At 41.3% G+C, this 20144-nt stretch overlaps 1 pseudogene; it reads right to left on the reverse strand.

Moving 5' to 3' along the window:
* Window positions 1-18869: 18869 nt before the first annotated feature.
* On the reverse strand, window positions 18870-19895 carry LOC118536410 (L-lactate dehydrogenase B chain-like; annotated as a pseudogene).
* Window positions 19896-20144: the final 249 nt, after the last annotated feature.

Genomic DNA, 20144 nt, shown 5'->3' on the forward strand with positions numbered 1-20144 from the left:
TCACTGAAAAATTCTAATGGTCCTCCTTCAATTTTTTAAAACAAAAAGAGGAAACTTCCTAATTTTCAAAAGAGAGGAAAAAGAGAATTGTTGCCTGGTCATCAGATTCACCCACTTTCTCAATTTCTGGGAAATATACCAAGAAACTTTATGAAAACCCATAAATGACCATTAATTATAACATTTGTCTTTCACTTTTAAAAAAATGTATTTAACCTCATAATTCAGAAAGGTTTAGGGGAATAAAAAATATTCTTCATTTCAATACACTTTTATCAATACATTTTAAAGGTAAAATACCTTTGTCTTAACCGTGTGATTTAAATTCTTTTATCAAAATTGAAGAGCTGAAGATTTAAACTCATTCAGTTTATGGGAAATGCCTGCCATATATCCAAATTGGCAAAGCCAGTGCTCACAGTCAAATTAATGAGCGAAGTCAGATCTAATTTCTGTCAGAAGTACTCTGACTTATTTTTCAATTCAAATAAGCATGTTATTATGCATTCCTATGACAGCCATTTAACTTCCGAATTCGATGTCTGAAATAGAAGGAAAGGTAGCATAAAGCATGGAGCCTTACTGAGCTTGCCACCTACGTGATATCCTACGTCTCCACCTTCAATAACTCTCACTTACAGTCTTTTTGTTTTGTTTTCATGGCAATTTCCATAAGGATTGGCACATCCTTCACTAAGAGTCAGAAAATACAAGTGATGAGATCATTATAACACTTCTCCCCACTCTACAATATGGGAAAGCACCTCAGCAGAGGCCAAATACCTGTTTCCACAGTTATTCCTTAATAGATGTATACATAAGACAAGAAGTATCATTCTTTTCTTAAAGTTTTTATTTTAATTCCAGTATAGTTAACATACAGTGTTATATTAGTTTCAGGTGTATCATGTAGTGATTCAACAGTTCCAGACATCAGCCAGGGCTCATCACTTTGACAAGTGCCCTCTTTAATCCCCATAACTTATTTCACCCATCCCTCCACCATGTCCCCTCTGATAACCATCAGTTTGATCTCTATAGTTAAGAATCTGTTTCTTGGTTTGTCTCTCTCTCTCTCTCTCGTTTTTCCCTTTGCTCATTTGTTTTGTTTCTTAAATTCCACATATGAGCGAAATGATACAGTATTTGTCTTTCTCTGTCTTATTTTGCTTAGTGTTATACTCTGGAGCTCTCTCTATGTCATTGCAAATGGCAGGATTTCATTCTTTTTTGTGGCCGAATAATATTTCATTGTATATACATATCACGTCTTCTCTATCCATTCATCAATCAATGGATACTTGGGCTGCTTCCATATCTTGGCTACAACAAATAATGCTGCTATAAACATAAAGTAAATAATGCTGCTATAAGCATGTATCCCTTTGAATTAGTGTTTTTGTATTCTTTGGATAAATACCCAGTAGTGCAATTCTGGATTGTAGAGCAGTTCTATTTTTTAATTTTTTGAGGAATCTCTATGCTGTTTTCCAGAGTGGCTGCCCCAGTTTGCATTCCCACCAATAGTGCACAAGGGTTCCTTTTTCTCCACATCCTCACCAACACTTGTTTCTTGTGTTGTTGATTTTAGCCATTCTGACAGGTGTGAGGTGATATCACATTGTAGTTTTGATTTGCTTTTCCCTGATGATGAGTAATATTAAGCATCTTTTCACGTGTCTGTTGGCCATCTGGATGTCTTCTTTGGAGAAATGTTTGTTCATGTCCCCTGCCCATTTTTTAATTGGATTATTTGTTTTTGGGGTGTTGAGTTTTATAAGTTCTTTATATATTTTGGATACTAACCCTTTATTGGATAAGTAATTTGCAAATATCTTCTCCCATTCCATAGGTTGTATTTAGTTTTGTGGATTGTTTAAGAAGTATCACGGTTGATATGTATTGGATTAAGGAAGCTTCCTGATACAAATATTTGGAATTGTACCTTTAATTGATGCCCTAGAAGGGTCTATATCTTGGACCAATGCACCATATGTGGATGAAATGTGATGATTCTCTTTTGAAAAGTAGTTGAAGATCAGTTTTGAAAGAGAAGGTAGAAATGAGAAAAACTGGCATGACACTCCAACCTCAGGCAGATCAATTTTAGGAAAGTACATATGGAAAATAAGGTTGTAGCAACTGATTCCTTTAAAACTATCTGTATCTTAGAAAGACTTGTAGACAAACCCTGGTTTAAAAAATGTGGAGACAGAGGGAATTCTGTTGTCAGCAGCTGGACTCTGACCACATGGAAGTATTTGGAAACTTCACCCCCCATCCTGTCAACGCTGCTGGGGCATTTTCAGAGGACATAGATGACTGATTGGGATACGAACAAGGAGGGGGAGAATATTTGCTGGATCTGCTCTTATCTTCCAGCCTGAGCACTTTGCACTTTGAGACTTACTTCACATCCCCATTGTCTCCATCCCAGCCATCCTAGAGGCTAATGGTTTTATGAACATTCTACCGATCCTGCTGGGGTGACCTAACATTCTGTTTTCTTCTCAAGTAACTCCTGTGCTGCTCACTCCGACCCTTGCATGTATATAGTAAACGCTGAATAAATATTTAGAGTCAGGGAATGTTAAAACTGAATACAACTTGAGCCATTTAATCCAATGATCTTGGTGTGCAGATGAGGAAACCAAGGTGCTAGACGGGGAAGTCATTTGTCAGAGGCTACAGTACCATTTGAGGTTGGTTGACCTGCCATGACTCTGCTCAGACTCAATGTCTCTAACATTGTACTTCTTAAACTTTCCAAACCTACAGGTGTCTCTGCCAAACAGCAAATATACCAACTACAGATAAATATCCTGTTCTGATACACTATCTTGAAAATAGTGAAGTCCCTTGTCCAGAAGTTACAGCCATGGGATTCTTAGCCCCAGTATGGTTCAGGACAGAATGTAGGGGCGGCACAAGTGTGGTGTAAAAAGAGGAGTAATTAGGGTCAGAGACTGGGTAAATGGCCCTCTACAGCTGGATATGGCCCTCTACAGCTCTACAGCCCTCCATCGGGCTCCAAAGAGGACAGAAAAATAGAGTTGAATCCATAGATAACAAAGGCTCTTAGCTGGTACAAGAGATGTGGCCCAGATCACATCCTGGGTTTTAGGAATCCTGACCCTTTATTTATTTTTTTAAAATTTTTATTTGTTTATTTGACAGAGAGAGACAAAGCGAGAGAAGGAACACAAGCAGGGGGGAGTGGGAGAGGGAGAAGCAGGCTTCCCGCTGAGCAGAGAGCCCGATGCGGGGCTCAATCCCAGGACCCTGGGATCATGACCTGAGCCGAAGGCAGACACTTAATGACTGAGCCACCCAGGCGCCCCAAGAATCTTGACCCTTTAAATAAGAGTTGGTACTAGTCATTTAGAAGAATGTTACAGTTCTTTTTTCAAAGTGAAAGACTGTGGATGCTGGTCTGTGGTGGCCAAGGTTGGACCTGGGGGAAAGTAAAATGTACACTGAGATTCTGAGTTCGAGAGTGGAGGTGCTGGGAGGTGACGGAGCCGTGTGTGCAGGGAGTTTGCTATATGTGGGGATGAGAAGCCTGAGCAGAGGGGGGCTGTGAGGCCATGACAGACATAGCTATAGAACATCGGAAGGCAGTCATCTTCGGGGAGGTATTTTAGCAGAATGCAGCAGGGTTCAAATGCAGAATGGCATTGGAGTGACGTGCAAAAGCAGGCAGATGGCAAGACCTGGAGGAACTGGATTAAAGGGTGTTAAGGTGGAGATCCATTCAGATAATAAAGGTAAAGCCCAGTTATGGAGAAAAGATAAGCCATTGTCATGAAGGCGGTTTGGCAAAGTGGCCAGTCAAGATCCAGGTGTGAATGCTCACTCACCTAATGATCAGCTGTGTCACTGAATAGATCGATGGCAAAAACAAACAAACAAACAAAAAGTCTTCAATTCTCCACTCCTCCCTATATTCTCACCCTTCGCAATGTATCTCTGCAGCTCTTCCCATCTAGAAGAGGAATCTATTTTTCTACCCTCTGAATGCTGTGTGCAGAAGGATGGGGCAGAACTGTGATGTTGTGCCAGCTCTAGGCCATAGCTCAAGAAGCCTTGCATACCTCGGATCCTCTCCTGGAGTCCCATCTGGCTGCCCCGGGAACAGGGAACAAGCTTCAGCTAGCCTCCAGGAGCAGTCAGCCTACTTGTCCCACCTGAAGCCCCAGGCGTGTGAAAGAGCCCAGTCAAGACCAGCAAATCGAGTACAGTTGTTGGAGAGAGCCCCGTCAAGACCAGAACCACCAGGCTGAACCCTGCCTAAATTGCTGATCCACAGAATCATGAGCCAACTAAATGGTTATCGTTTTAATCCCCTAGGTTTGGGGTGGTTCGGCACACAGGAATGACTAACACAGTGATCCTGGGAAAGTTATCAAGCCACTTTGCATGTCAGTTTCCCCTGAGTTTCACATAGGGGATAACAGGACGTGATGAATTAATGCCTAAAAGTATTTAAAATGCCACTTGGTAAAGACTTTGTGCTCAGTAAAGATTTTTATTACTCTTATTCCTAGAATTGAGGCATGAGGAGGGTTGCAAGAGATCGTGGAGAGACACAAGGGGACCCTTAAAGTCCTCCCAAATGCATGATTTCAAAAAGCTAGCAGGGGACTGTCTTCGTGACTGTACCTGTGGGGAACAGGAGCTGAGGAGGAAGCCAGCCTGCTTTTGTAATGAGTAACTACCCCCTTATTTATGAGGTTTGCAAATCTGGGTTTCTGCATTTCAAGTTTTCTGAAAACTGGGCTTGTCTGTATTAACTATTATTTATACGTTCTCAATATAGAAAGCCAGATGAGGCTGTTCTTTTGTGAGGATTTTATGAACCCCGGCCCTGTATGAGGCAGTAAAAACATATTTTAAAAAGGAATCTGAAGGCTGTTTAGGTACTAATTGTGCTTGAACTATTTTTAATAAACCATTTTTGTTCAGCTTATAATTTCCCATTTGCTGATAGCTCTACACAGGTACCATGAAGTACAATTCATCTTGGCAGACTAAAATATCCATTTAGCACTGAATGGATTTTAATCCAAAGCAAGAAATTAATTGTCAGCCTAGTAATTACCAAGCAGGGATGGGATTTCATAAAAATCGCTGCTGGATAGAATCATGCATGACTCCATCCAATTTTAAAATTCTTCTTGGACTTAGCCCCTGATTTATGAATCAGCTGTAAGAGGCTGCAGGAAAATTTGGGGCCAGCCCTTGTCCCAGTGAAATCTCACTCTCCATTTAGGTAATTAATAGAAGCCACTACCACTCAGGTCTGGTTAGGCTTCTTTGCTTCCAGGGATTGAAATGAGATTCTTGATTGGGGAACTTGGAGCAGATGCAGCAACCTCGACTTTCTGATTGCAAGGCACAGTTTTTAAAGCTTCGATCACTTGAATTCGACAAATAAGATTCATCTCAAACACTACAGAGGTGTTGAGGTCAGCAAGGTAGCCAGAGTTGGCAATAGATCTGGGAGAATCATAGGGTAGTTCCTGACAATGGGATTTCTGCGTGCACTGGTTTATTTATTTATTTATTTATTTATTTGAGCATCCTGTTATGTGGCCGTGTTGTGGACTTCCTGTTTAGATGAGGCCAATTCAGACAGTGGGGTCTATGTCTCTTCTACTAGACCAGTTATTCTGACGTTTTTAGTGGTTCTAAAACTTTTATTCTGCGAAAGAGTCACTAAGGGGTTTTTCAAAAGTGCATATGACTGGTTGTATGTTTGATTTGGTAGGTCTGGGAAATCGGAATTTTTAACAGGCTCCCCGAGTGATTTCGATGCAGGTACTCCAAGAGCTGCTCTTTGAAGATATTGTTCTAGGCATGGATTTCTTAAATTCGGTTTGTCTGAAAGGAAAGGAGGACGAGACTGTTATCTGTGCTCGCAAGGCCCATATGGTAACAACAGCAGTGTTCTGCACACAGTGGTATTTCAGTGTAAGTGACTCGTCTTCCTCATGGTGTTAGAATTTAAACTCAGTCATTAACTTATGCTGTAGACAGTTGGGGATGTATTAGTGCACAGATAAATGTTGGTTCTTTGAGAAGAGTAATAAAATTGATAACTTTTATTAGCAAGAATAATCAAGAAAAGAGAGATGGCACAAATACCAATATTAGGAATAGAAAAAGGATATCACTACAGATCTAACAGACATCATGTATTAATCATGCCTTTTTATTTGCTGATATTTTGACGTCTGGGGCCTTGTTGACCCTGGAGAACTGGCTCTCCGAGACTAGCCAATTCCTGGAGATGGTAAAAGACTCTCCTGCAAATTCACCTTTCATGTACAAATCAATCCAGTGCCCATACCTCTCAACACCTTCTTACTGAGCTCTCACATGTCAAATCATTATCTCCCTGCCCTGGTCACCCCAGGGCCAGGTATCAGACAATTGGGGGCAGCCCCTACACCCTAGAGCTCACTGAAATTATTCAAACTGGCCAACCCTACACCTGCTTCGCCTGCTTACCCTTTGTCCATTCCTCCCTGTGAAAACCACAATAAAGGCTCTTGTCTGTATGTTGCACCCCCTCGCTCCCTTCTTTACTGACCTTGATGCTTCTTCACGTAGCCCTGCATGCTGTGCGGGGCCTCCTGCGTCTAGGCAACTATGAAGCAGACTTCTACCTTTATCAGTATCGTTTTCAGGTCTGCATGTTTTATCACACACAGTTAAAGCCAACTCCAGGTCCATGTCTACAACACATCAAAAAGATAATAAGAGGGTATCATAAACAAATTTATGCTAATAAGTGTGAAAATTGATGAAAAGGACGAATTGTGAAAAAACACAAATTATGAACACAAGAAGAAATAAAAAATCTCAATATCCTACATCAAATTAAAGAGGTTGAATAGGTAACTAAAAAAATCTTCCCATAAAAATACTCTGGGCGCAGAAGGAGGCTTCACTCTTGAATTCTTCCAATTTCTTTTTTTAACCTTAAAAAAACTTTAAACAGATCTACAGAATTATACTTTGAGATGATTTTTACTTAATTTTCCAGTACCATTATGAGTTAGTTATATCGGCGAAAAGAAAGCATTAAAGCAAAACTGTGCTGTGAATTAAGAATTAATGAAAACAATACATTATTAACTTCATTTCTGTTATAACAGAGACCTAAGGATAGTCAGTTAATTAAATATTAAAAATTTACACAGGTTTAGATGAATTTTTCACTCTTCATTGGATTAGTAAAATACACTCTCAATATCCATATGTAAGAAAATATCTCTACTAGGTCCATAAATTCATTCTTCAGTAAAAAAGAGATGCTTGGTTTAGACACATTTAGAATTATTCATCTCATTTTAAATGGTCGTTTAATGTTTTAATAGACTTCAATTTTTTAAAGCAGTTTTAGCTTCACATCAATATGGACTCGAAAGTATAGATTTACCATATACCTCCTACCCCAGTGCACACATAGCCTCTCCTATTTGAAATGTCCCACACCAGAGTGGTACATTTATTATAGCCCACAAACCCTCACTGACACATCATTTATCACTCAAGGTGCAGAGTTTACATTAGGGTTCACTCTCGTACATTCTGTGCATTTTGGCAAATATGTAATGGCATGCATTCACCATCACGGTATCATACAAAGTAGTTCCTCTGCCCTACAAATCCTCTGGGCTCTGCCTACTCGTCCCTCTTTCCCTACCAACCCCTGGCAACCACTGATCTTTCTATCGTCTCCATAGTTTACCTTTTCCAGGATGTCCTATAGTTGGAACCATATAGCATGTAGCCTTCTCAGTTTGGCTTTTTGCACTTGGTCATATGCATTTAAGTTTCCTTCATGTCGTTTTGTGGCTTGATAGCTCGTTTCTTTTTAGTGCTGCGTACTATTCCATTGTCTGGATGCACCATAGTTTATGTACCCACTCACCTCCTGAAGGGCATCTTGGTTGCTTCCAACTTTTGGCAATTATGGATAAAGCTGCTGTAAACATCTGTGTGCAGGTTTCGTGTAGACATAAATTTTAACTCATTTGGGTTAATACCAAAGAAAGCAATTGCTGGATCAGATGGTAAGAGTATGGCTAGCTGTATAAGAAACTGCCAAAGTCTCGTTTTCCACATTAGCTGTACCACTTTGTGGTCCCACCAGCAATGAATGACAGTTTGTTACCCCACATCCTCCCTAGCATTTGGTAACGTCAGGTCCTTGGATTTTGGCCATTGTAATAGGTGTGTGGTGGCATCTCATTGCTGTTTCAATTTGCAGGTCCCTAATGCCTTATGATGTTGAAATGCTCATTTAATTTTAAGGAAACTATTTGTGTTAATGTTGCTATTTCTTGCTAAAAAAAATCTGTCATTAAGAGGACTAGTACTAAATTCTAGTACCATCGAAAGCCGTATGATCTCAACTGCCTCGTCTTCACCATGCAGGTGTTTTTAATTAAAAGAAATTCTTATTTATATCATTACCAAGTGACTAGGGGTTTATTCAAATATAGATATTAATATACTAATTTACAGTGTATTTTGCAAGAGTTATACATAGAGTGCAGGTAATACATACATGTGCAGGTAATAACATTTTAAAATAATGCTTATAATGTTTATGTCTTAATTGCCACTTACTGCAGTTGTTTTTAAAATAAACTTTTAATTTTAAAATAGATTTAGACTTAGAGAAAAGTTGCAAAGATAGTATAGTATATCCCACACCCAGTTTCCCCTAACATCTTCCATTAGTATTTGATTAACATTATTATTAATTAAAGTCGATTTTATTCTTATATCCTTCGTTTTACCTAATGTTCGTTTTCTTTCTTTTTTTTCTTGGTCCCAGAATCCCACCCAGGATATCACAGTAGGATTTTCTAGACTGTAACAATTTCTTAGATTTTCCTTGACAGTTTTCAGGAGTGCTCATCAAGTGTTTTGCAGAATGTTCCTCAATTGGAATTTGTTTCATGTTGTCTCATGCTTATATGGGGTTATGGGCTTTTGGGACAAAGACCACCAAGGTAGAGTACAATTCTCATCACATCACATCAAGGCCATACTCTGAACAAGACATGACTGAAGATGTTAAGCTTAATCATATGGGTGTGGTAGTGTTTACTCTAGAGAATAAACCTGAGGTAGGTTTCTTCACTGTAAATTTATTCTTCTTCCCGATTTTTGTACTATATTCTTTGGAAGAAAGTCATTATGTGACGTTCACAGTTTTAAGGGGTGGGGGGGGGCTATGTTCCCTTTTCTTGAAGGGGAAGTATCTACATAAATTATTTGGAATTGTACTTTTCCATTTATTTATTTAATCATTTATTTATATCAGTATAAAGCTGTGGATATTTATTTTATACGTTGAGTTATAATCCAATACTACCTTATTTATTTTGTTGGTCTAACTGTTCCAGTTTCCTCCAAATTTTCAAGGAATAAATAATATCATTCCTACATAAACTCTTACAGAGAAATGGACAAAAGGGTACACTTCCCAATTTTTATGAGAACACACAAGTCTTCATACCAAACATGACAAAGACATTATAATGAGAGAGAGCAAGTACACAGTGTCTTTTATGAATATAGAGGTCAGCTTTGGAGGGTACCCAAAACACATAAGGATGTCACTTCAGGGGCTCCAGATAATAGAGGCTGCATCCACCTGACCTATATTATTTGGTGGATCCAGTAGTCCTCAAAACTTTTGTATCAGTTTGGGAAGTTACGTAGAGCATTTGGCAAGTCCAATATGAAAACTACAGGGCAGGCCCCCAGATTTTTGGAACAAGGCAATTAGACTTCCAATAAGTGACAGTTTTCCTTTAAGTAGCAGTTTTAGGCTTGATATTTGGCTACATTTGCTACTGAACATCTGATCTTGGGAGACCAGGTGATCATGAGTTCTGAACAGCCCATCACGTCCAGGTGTTATGTTATCCAATTCATCATAAAGTAAGATATTTTCAGGGTTCTGCCATCAAGGGGGAAAGGGCAGGTGCAAGACCAGGCCTCAGTGGGTAGGGTCTGAAGGGGCAGCTTGGTTTCAGAAGGTGGTGGCTCAGAACCCCTCTCAGCACTCCTGTTCTTGTGAGTCTTCAATATGCACCTGGCTACATGGGAAGTGCCTCATGATTAGTTAACTAAGAAGGAAGAAATGACCTTATTTACAGGTAACTGTGCACAGTATATCATGGATTAACTGCTGTATTAGAACCTTACTTGGAGATACCCTTAAAGGATAATCAAGAATAGGAAATTTTCAATGATTATATATATTTCTCACTTTTCCTAGAAGGAAAGATGGACTGACTTAAGGATCCAGACTGAACAATGACTAGCATTTAATTTTTTGGCTGATAATTAGGGACAAGGAGAATGAAACATGAGTGATAAGGAGGTTCAGGAAATACATATGGGTCCAAAATATCAGAGTATTTCTATCATAATTAAATTTCATCACAAATCCCTCCCTTCTGAAGAATACTTTAATAACCAAAGAAGGATGGGCTTATCCGGATGTCAGTCCTCCCCCTTCCCTAACCACCTGGGGTATTGTTCATGTTGCTCATGACCAGGGAAGCAATGGTGAAAGAGTCTTTCCCTCACCACCACTGTTGAGAACCTAAAGTGCCGCAACGCAATCATCTTCAAGACCCTCATATGTGGTCATACCAAATACCTGGTAGCGAGCCAGCCTCACTGGACCCATTGTGTCACAGGAAATGTTGTGATTTTTCCTTACCAAACTCGACATTTCTGGGACTGGATACTCTTCCCTGCTAGACCCATCATGCATGGACTTACCGAAGGCCTTATCCACTGCTATGGCGTCTATCCCACATATCGCTTCCTCTAACTAGGGACTCACTTCTGAGTGCCAAACTGAAGGCAATGGGTTGACAGGAGACAGTAGTCTTATCATGTTCACATAACACAGAAGCAACTGGCCGCATAAAATGGTGGAATGGCCTGTTAAGAATGCAGAAAAGGCAAAAGTAGGAACTCAAGGGATTAGAGCCTTTCAGGAATGAACATTTGGTCCCTCCACCCAGAAGGAATCCTACAGACTGAGAGGCTAAATAAAAGCGAAGCTAACGTCAAAGGCCCAGGGGAGGAGAGAACTCAGAAAGAACAGCTAGGGCCAGTGAACAGTCGCAGAAACGAGGGTCTGTTGGTCACAACTAAATCCGCCTTTGAGTCCACAGGCTGCAAATTTTTGAGAGGGTTTGTGACGGACTCAGAGGATGAATGAAAAATACGCAGTGACTTAGAAGCAAACCCGAGACAAGAATTTCTGTGCAAGTCATTTATTTGGGAAGCGATCCAGGGAAGTACCACTAGGAGAGCAGGAAGTGAGATTGAAGAAGGAAAGGAAGTGTGCACTTGACACGTGTCATCAGTGTGAGCAACTGGGGCTGACGCCAAAAGAATTAAGAATTCTGAAAGACGAGGGAAGATGCACTCAAGAGTTATTCCAACAGCTCTTGGGGAGGTGAGGAAACTTGGATATTTATCTACCCTTTAGTTCTTGCTTGAGGGCAGCTCCACAAGAAATGATAGCTTTCTGGTACATTCTGCCTGCCCCATGAATGGTCAGAGAGGTCTCCAATGGCCAAAGAAAACCCACAGGCAAAAAGTTGCCAGGGCTGGCAGTTGAAAGTCAGGGCCAACATGTGCTGAAACAGAGATAGGGGGTACAACTTGAGATCCAATACTCGGAGAATAAGGGCCCTCGACCTTGCTTCTGGGTGCAACAGTTGGCTGGGACTTTCAGGAAGGAGTGCATTTGAGTTTGTCGTAAGACTGTGTACTGTTGGTTGAGAGTATCAGCGAACTTCAGTGGTTGCGAATCAGGGCAAACGGACAGCCAGGAGAAACAATGTATGAGCATCTACAGCTGCCACGTACCCAGTGTCTCTCTGGGAGAACTTGGTCCCAAACATCCTATTCTGGTAGAACAGCTCATCAGAGGATAAACCCCAGCCCTGCCCTACTGACCACAGGCGTGAGCACATGCCCGAGGTAGGCCAATGAAATCCTGCCCCTTGGCAACATGTCTCTGAATGGGAATACACAGGGATGGAAGCTGGTTGGTTCTGAGTTATATGAAGGCAATGTCGTGATGATTAAGTCTGTGAATGTTTATGAAATCCCTAGAGCAGCACTGGTTGCCTTCTTCCAAACCAGAGGCTGGTTTGTTCAGCTCGTCTTTCAGTTCTTTGAACTACGAAGCATTCCTCCAATACACCCTCTTTTTGCTTAAATTAGAGTCGGTTTGGGTAACTTACCTCCAAACAGCCTGAACTCACACAAAAGGTCAAAGTTCTTGGAGTGCCAAAATCAAAATTACCTGTTTAAGAAATTGTTAGTAGTATTTTAAAGATTTTATTTATTTGTCAGAGAGAGAGAGAACAAAAGCGGGGGTGGGGGCAGCAGGCAGAGGGAGAAGCAGGCTCCCTGCTGAGCGAGGAGCCTGATGTGGACTCGATCCCAGGACCCTGGGATCATGACCTGAGCCAAAGGTAGACGCTTAACTGACTGAGCCACCCAGGCGCCCCGCCTGTTTAAGAAATTATATGAGTCCGTGTCTAAGTAATTTTAGGTATATATTTTCCCCAGATTATATTAATTTCTCTGAAGGAAGAGGAAATTTAAGGCCAATAAAAAATTAAAGCCTCTGCCTCTTTCAAGTTCAACAGGAGAGAAATTTATTAAAGAACTGCAAGAGGAAAACACTGGCTGGAAGCTAACTATTGATACAAATTGATTTAAGTTTCAAAGTGCTGAAATCTTCAGAAGATGGAAAGTGACATGATAAAAGAGGGAGAAACCAGGCAAGGTTATTTGGCATCAATCCTTCTGAATCACTCTTAGGAGGAATTCACATCTTTCTTTAATAAGAAGCCACTTCAGCAGTCCTTGAGGATGTCCTGCTATTGCCCGGCAGGAGGGAGAGAAAGGATGCCATGTAACATGGTGGGCAGGGAAGGTGAGTTGCCACTTGGCTCACCTCTCAACTGGGGATTTCTCTGTCTGATGGAGAGGAAATTGGGTAGCAGCTGACTTGGCGACTTTGATGGGCTTTTGGATAATAATGAGCCGTTGTGAATAAATGCCAAGAAAAGTTAAATGCCTGTGATATACCCATCTATGTTGATTTATTGGCAGTGGCTACTGGGAGGGTCAGACTAGATTAAAAGTTTCATCATGGGGCTCATTTAGAGTTCTAATAGTGTGTAAGTTTGTAAGTATCTTCCCAATTCAATTGCAAGATTTTTATGAGAAGGCTTCTACATTTATATTTAATACCTGTCTCAGTTTGGGTTCCCCTAGAAGCACAGGCTAAGATAAGAATGTGGGTTTGTTTGGGAGGTGGCCTCAGGAAGCACTGATAGAATAGGGAACTGAGAAGGAGAAGGGAAATAAAGCAAAGAAAGAGGAGCTACTTACCGAGAAAGTTCTTCTACTTCCTGAGTTTCTTGCCTTCTTTTACAATGTTAATTATTCTGCAAGTCTTTGGTTATTCTTGTCTGTATGCTCATCATTGTGTGTGTTTTTTAAGTAAAAATAACAGTTTTATTAAGATATGATTCACATGCCACAAAATTCACCATTTTATTTATTTTTTTTAAAGATTTTATTCATTTGTCAGAAAGAGAGAGCGAGAGAGAGAGAGAGCAGAAGCAGGGGGACCTGCAGGCAGGAGAAGCAGGCTCCCCGCTGAGCGAGGAGGCAGACGTTTAACCAACTGAGCCACCCAGGCATCCCCAAAATTCACCATTTTAAGTATACAATTCAATGTTTTTTAGTATATTCACAGACCTGGTTAACTTCCCCAATAGAATCTTTTCATCGCCACGAAAAAAACCCTGGACCCATTTGCCATCACTCCTCATTCTGTCCTACCCCCTGGAAATCACGTCTCCTTTCTATCTTTATGGATTTGCCTACAGAATGGGAGAGAATATTTGCAAATCATTTATGTGATAAAAGACTTGTATCCAAATTATCATAAGAACCCAAATTTAGCAATGAAAAGATGAATAAGCCAAGTAAAACATGGGTAAAGGATCTGAATAGACATTTCTCCAAGATAAACACACAAATGACAAATAAACACATGGAAAGATGCTCAACAATCACTAGTCATTAGGGAAATGCAAATCACAACACAACAAGATAACCACTTTGTATCCACTAGGATGGCTCTTGTGACTAGAAATAGACAGTAAAACATGTTGGCGAGGATGTGGACAACTGGGAACCTTCATACATTGCTGCGGAGATTATAAAATGGTGCAGCCACTTAGGAAAAGAGTTTGAAAGTTTTTCAAAATGTTAAACATCAAGTTGCCATATGGCCAAGCAATGCCACCCCTAGATCTATGCTCACGAGAAATAAGAACATATGTCCACACCAAACATGCACATGACTGTTCCTGGCAGGATTGTTAATAATAGCCAAAAAGGGGAAAGAGCACAAAAGTTCATCAACTGATGAATGCATCAAAACAAAGGGGTATATCCATATAATCGAATATTATTTGGCAACAGAAGAAATAAAGCCCTGATACACACCACCACATCGAAAACATGCCCAGGGGAAGAAGCCAGATATTCAGTTCTATGTATCTGATCCCAAAGACCTCACGTTGTGTGATTGCAAGCTGTCTGGTTTTGGTAGGCTAACTTTCCTTGTCTGTAAAATGGGAATTACAATACTTACCTCAAAGGGTTATTATAATATTAGCAAATGTATGCAAAGCACCCAGCAGGGTGACTGGCCCAGGAAAGCTTGCAAGGGGTGATAATGCTGCTGTCATTGTTTGACACAGGACTAGATGTAGCAGATGCTTCCAAAGGACATTTTGACAGCTGATTTTCAGCTCCAGGGAATTCCATGGTTGGCTAAAATTCTGGGACACGTCTGAACCGAAACCGTGAGTCCGCTGTTGTGCGGGCAGAGAAACGCTTTCTAATTTCCTGATCCTGCTCCGATGGCCCTGCTTGAGCTGCCCTCTGATGAGCTGCCACACATCCTCCCCCACGGGGCAACAGTAACCACCAACCTGACATGAAAAAGTAATATGACACGTTCCAAGAAGATTTAAATCTTGTCTCCTGGAAAACTCCATTTGGGGTTCCTTTCTTCCTCTGGTATTTCGTTCTATGGAATCTTTCTACCCTTTCCCTCAAATTTAAACAGCATAGTTTTATGGAACAATGGGCCTGTGGAAGACCTCTCGGGGGGAACAGTTTGTGAGTCAAGGCATGCTTGCCATGGTAACCGAATCCCCGAAAGACAATGTCCCTAAAAGACAACTCAGTTTTGCTTTTTTCTGGGTCTGGTTGGAGTAGATACTTTAACAGGCTTTCCACAATAACATGTGCATCTTTGCACAGTAAATACCCATCCAAAAAAGTACCTGGCACTCAGGGATGTGGTGTGGGTGTGCACAAAGTTAGGTTTTCACAATCACCTAGGGTCCAGGGCACTTAAAAAATGTCTATTCTCTGATTTGAAAAAGAAGAGGAAGAAGAAGGTGAAGAAGAAGGAGAAAGAGAAGAAGAAGAGGAGGAGGAGGAGGAGAGGGAGGAAAATGAAGAATAAGAACTTAAAGGTTCTGCTTAAGAAAAAGAATCCTCTTCCCCAAAGATAAACCTGAGTGTGCCAAGGAGAATGAGGTGTTGGGAAGAGCAGGAGCCCCAGGTTTGAGCAAGCTCTGAGCCTGACTCACTGTGCAATCTCTGACCTCATTTCCTTGTTAATAAAATGAAGGATTTCAGCTTTGCTGTCTCTGAGCCCCTTCTGCTTCCAACATCTATGTTTTCCACGCTGTGATTCAGAAACTTGTAGTAATAACCTCTTGCCAGAGGAAAGCATGTTGATAGCCCCAATTTCATTTGACTGTTTCTCCAAATTTTCAGTGCCATCAGGGCTTGGGTATTTTACCATTTGAGAGACAAGAAAGACACTGAGAAGTGAAGGGATTTGACCAAGGTCACATCTAGTAAATGGAAGAATGGTGACCAGATGCCCAGTTGGTCAAGCCAATTTTAAGGCAGGAGTAACCAATAGCCAAGTCACTAGTAAGACCCTTGGTGAACTTTCGGGTCATGTTTTTGCTCATTCACTCTCACCCACTGAATCCTTCCCTCAAGATCTCACAGTGGGGGAGAAACGGCCTCACAAAAAGACTACCGGGCACGTGACATTGTGAGTTAAGCCCAGGGTGAGGTGAGCGACTCTTGAGGGGGCGCGAAGGGAGGGTTAGCAGGGAGCACTGGTTTCTAGCGAAGGCTCATCTGAAGGAAGAGAGATGGGAGATGGGAGTTGAACCTTGCAGAGAAGGGGCGGAGGGAAGAGGCGGCTTGCATTGGAACTAAAGAACACACTGTACTAACAATGGTCCAGATTCAACCTGCAGCTCAGGGCCTGTGGGCACCTGCAGCGATGGAGAGAGGGTTGGGGCAAGAGGTGGTGGCAGGACTTGGCAGGACTTTGTCCTGAAGGCAACTGATGTGGGCCTCTGGGGAGCGGTGATGAGTGTTAAGGATTAGATGCACACGTGTGCGGCGTGGGGATGCGCCCAAGAGTTCGCAACAAGGGCGGGGGAATTACTTTTCCACACCTCGCGCTCCCTGTGATGTCCCTGCTACTTTCTGGTTGCCTGGGGATTCTTATTTTAGTCCTCCAGCCAGAAAGATGGTACTTTATTTATTTTGTTCTGTTACACGCTTCCTGAAACTGAGCCTGGTTCTGGGGCCGCATGGTGGAAGAACAGAGAAAGAAGAAAGGCAGTAGGGGTCTCCCCACCTTTTTGGGACCACAATGCCTTTGACTAGAAAGGAGCGTTACCCTTTCTTACAGTATTAGATTCCTGTGTAGCCACCCCCTGCCCCCTGTGTCATGGCCCCCACCACCTTGGAGTACTGCGTGGATGCTTGGGTATGAGAGAATGGAGAAAAGAGACAAGAGAATGGAGGAAAGAAACCACGGGGGATTTTCCCACTCTCTAAGTGTTGGGAGACATTTCCCACTGCTCTCCCAAGAACTAGAGGGCTTTTCCTGAATCTCTCTGTTGACACCAATGGCCACCTCTGGGTCTCAGGCCACATTGCATTCTGGCCAGGGGATTCTGGGGCAGGGAGGTAAACTCACTGCCGGTTTGGTATGATTTCAAATGCTCATCTTCCCCATCTGTCTGCAATAATTGACTTTTTAGAGTCTTCAAATAGTTGTTCTATGAATGCTGCCCAGGTTTTATAGTTGTACTCTGTGGTAGGGGCATTTTGGCATGAGCTTACTCTGTCTTGCCTGGACCCATGAAAGACATATTTTTAATTTTAATTTTTTGTTTCAGTGAACATTGACTGTTTTCAACCAGAAGCATAATGGATAGCAAAACTATTTGCTTGTGCACACATGGTACTCGCCATATACACAATTTGTGAAACCCCAGGTGGTGGCCTGCTAAGAGGGTGGGCATCGCCAGAGAACTGGGTGGCATTCCTCTCAAGCAGATAGTACATATTTGGGGTTTTGCAGGCCATTTGGATTCCATTTCAGCTACTCAAGTGCACCATCATAGTGTGAAAGTAGTCACAGGAAATATGTAAGTCAATGGGCATGGCTGTGTTCCAAAAAAGGATTCTTTGCAAAAACAGGTGATAGGCTGGATTTGGCCTGGGGCTTGGAGTTTGCTGACCACTGACCTGAGAGATCAGGTCCAGCTGATGGTAGCAGTTATGTTTCTTCTGTAGTGAATTCCTTTACTCTTTATTCAGTTTTTAACACGCTGGAGCAAGGGTTTCTACCCTGGGAGTTCATGATCTAAGAAAAGAAAAAAAATTATCTTTATTTTCACCAATCTATAACTAAAATCTAGCATTTCATTTTATCATGAATGCAGGCAACCAAAGACAATAGTATTAACAGCACCTATGACTTTGCCACCAATAGAAACCACAGATCTTTTACCATACAGTATCAGTTGTTGGAGATATTCTAAAATATTGTTTATACTCATCGCTGTTTCATAATCAGGAAAATTCTCCCACCTGTCACTAGGTTTTGTTCTGAATATTAAAAAATTATTACATGTTACATATTACACCATAGGTGGTGATGGGCCAGCCATCCCAGAGTCTTTAGCTCTTGCTTTTCCTTTTTTAAGGTAATTTATTAAGGTGAAATTCACATAACACCAAATTAATCATTTTAAAGTGACTAATTCAGGTATTTAGTACATTCATAACATTGTGCAACCACCACTTTTATCCAAATATTTCCAATCACTTAGAAGTTAAACTACTTTTCCATTAAGGAATTTCTCCTCATTCCCCCTCCATCTTCTCCCTCTCATCTCTGTGGATTTATCAATTCTGGATATTTCACATAAATGGAATCATAAATACATGACCTTTTGTGCCTGGCTTCTTTCACTTAGCATCATGTTTTGGAGGGTCATCCATATTGTACCATATATCAGTACTTTATTCCTTTTTGCACTGAAATGCTATCCCATTATATGTATGTACATCAATTTGTTTATCTAGTCATCCATTGGTGGACGTTCGCCTTGTTTCCATCTTTCAGCAATTGTGAATAGTGCTGCTACAAACGTGTGTACATGGACTTGCTTGAGCCTCTGTTTTCAATTTTTTTTTAGAAGCATACTACGATAGTTAATATTATCTGTTCAAGGGCTCCTGTTGCAAGCATTAAACCAAGCATGGGCTTCAAGTCTGTGAGCCCAGATTCACATACGTAGGAAGATAAAAGCAAACTGTGATCCATGTACGTGGATGAAAACCAAAGGGTCACTGTTAACCACATTGTAGTGTTTAAATGTCTACAGCCTAGAAGCCAGAAGTCACAGGTCTTTTAGGTCTTTCTGGATGTCCCACAAGGTAGGTGCACTTTTCTGGAGCTGAGCAACCTCATCATCCTTCAGCTTCTGGTTGATCACACTGATTAATCCCCAAGCCTTCAGGAAAAATGGAAGGCTCAGGAAGACTTCATTCTCCATGCCGTATATTCCCTTCACCATCAATGACAGTGGATGAATCCTGGATAGATTTTCCAACATGGATTCAATGAGATCAGCCACACTTAATCCAAAAGACCAACTGATACATCCTTTTAGCTTCATGACATCATAGGCACTTTCAACCACCATCTTCTGCACTTCCTTCCAATTTTCACTCTCATTGCCTATTCCCATTTCTGGATTCAGTTCCTGAGAGAAACGCCTACCACATTCACTCTACTCCACACAATCACACTTGAGTCACCATGTTCTCCCAAAATCCATCCATGACAGCTGCTGGGATGAATGCCAAGTTTTTCAGACATAAGATAGTGAAATCTAGCAGAATCCAGATTATATCCACTTCTAACCACACAGTGCTTGGGTAGTCCACTTAGTTTCCAGGTAACATATGTGAGAAATATCCACTGGGTTGGAAACCACAATTATGATACAATCAGGACTGTACTCGACTATCTGAGGAATAATGAATTTGAAGACATTAGCATTCCTCTGCACCAGAATGAGACGGCTCTCTCCCTCCTGCTAGCTGACTCCTGTAGTTCCCCCTATAATCTTAGATTTGGCAATCAGGGTAATCTTTATCTGCCACAATTTTAGGTGTCTGAAGAAATAAGCTCCCGTGTTGCAGATCCATCATTTTGCCTTTGAGTTTATTTCCAAAACATCCACAAGGGCAAGTTCATCAGCCAGAGACTTTCCTAGAATGCTGATGGCACATACCATACCAACTTGTCCAATGCCCCCTACAGTGATCTTATTGTTTGGGATGGTTGCCTCTTCTTCTGCAGCTGGTGCAATCAGTTTTTCCTTAAGAGTTGCCATTGTGCCCAGGAGAGAGACAGCTACAAGAGTGGCGCAAAGAAGACAATGTCAGCTGCGTGAGTCTCCTTGGGCGCAGGATCTGCTCAATTTTTTTTGTATATATAGACCTAGGAGTGAAATTATGGGGTCATAAGGTAATTTTATGTTTAACCTTCTGAGGAATTGCCAAACTGTTAAGTGGCCAAACTAGTTTTCATTCTCACCAGCAACGTACAAGGCTTTCAATTTCTCCAAGCCCTCGCCAACACT

This window comes from Halichoerus grypus, chromosome 10, assembly GCF_964656455.1.
Source record: "Halichoerus grypus chromosome 10, mHalGry1.hap1.1, whole genome shotgun sequence".
In the NCBI taxonomy this organism is placed as follows: domain Eukaryota; kingdom Metazoa; phylum Chordata; class Mammalia; order Carnivora; family Phocidae; genus Halichoerus; species Halichoerus grypus.